Genomic DNA, 1065 nt, shown 5'->3' on the forward strand with positions numbered 1-1065 from the left:
CTAGGCTGTTCTGTTAAGGAGCCTCTGCATGGCCTTCTTGGTGTCCCTGTTCCTCAGGCAGTAGATGAAGGGGTTCAGCATGGGGGTGACCACAGCTTATATCACTGAGGCCACCACATCCCTCCTAGGGGAATGCGAAACAGGAGAACTGAGGTACACACCAAGGCCTGTTCCATAAAATAAGCAAACAACTGACAGGTGAGAGCCACACAGGCAGAGAAGGCTTTGTACTTCCCACCTGTTAATGGGACTCTCAGAATGGAGGAAACAATTTGAGTATAAGAGAAAAGAATCCCTGAGACTGGAATACCACCAAAGATGGCACCAATAAAATAGATTAATATTTTATTGGTGGAGGTATCATCACAGGCAAGCTTGAGGAGTTGAGGAGGATCACAGAAGAAATGAGGGATTCCTACATTTGTGCAAAAGGTAAGTTGTGACATCATTAAGCAGTGCAGCTGCGTGTCCAAAAGGCTGATCAAAAAAGACACCAGAACCAGCGAGCTACAGAGGTGTGGGTTCATGATGACCAGGTAGTGCAGGGGATAACAAATAGCTACAAACCGATCATAGGCCATCCCAGTTAAGAGTAAACTGTCCAAACAACCAAAAAAATAAAAAAAAGACAACTGAGTCAGGCAGCCCACATAGGAGATAACTCTGCTATGAGTTAGAATGTCCAAAATCATCTTTGGGACCGTGGTAGATGTAAAACTGATGTCAGCCATGGATAGGATTGAGAGGAAGAAGTACATGAGGGTGTGGAGGTGGAAGTCAGAGCTGACAGCCAGGATGATCAGCAGATTCCCCAGCGTGGTGACCAGGTACATGGATAGGAACAGTCCAAAGATTAGAGGCTGCAGTTGTGGATCATCTGAGAGGCCCAGGAGGAGGAATTCCAAGACACCTGTTAGATTCTGGGGTTCCACATAGCAGAGACACCTGTTGGAAAATAAATGAGAGCTGATATAAAGGAAATAAGTATACAGGTACCCATCAGAGTGTCTATATTTTGGATTCAAGCAATTCACAAGTAAAGTATTCATGCTTGAGGACCATACC

General features: G+C 45.2%; 1 pseudogene; it reads right to left on the minus strand.

Annotated features, from left to right (window-relative positions):
* Window positions 1–848, minus strand: LOC106803921 (olfactory receptor 7E178-like; annotated as a pseudogene).
* Between the last annotated feature and the right edge of the window lie 217 nt (window positions 849–1065).

Source organism: Ceratotherium simum, chromosome 39, assembly GCF_057802395.1.
Source record: "Ceratotherium simum simum isolate JZ-2026a chromosome 39, ASM5780239v1, whole genome shotgun sequence".
Classification (NCBI taxonomy): domain Eukaryota; kingdom Metazoa; phylum Chordata; class Mammalia; order Perissodactyla; family Rhinocerotidae; genus Ceratotherium; species Ceratotherium simum.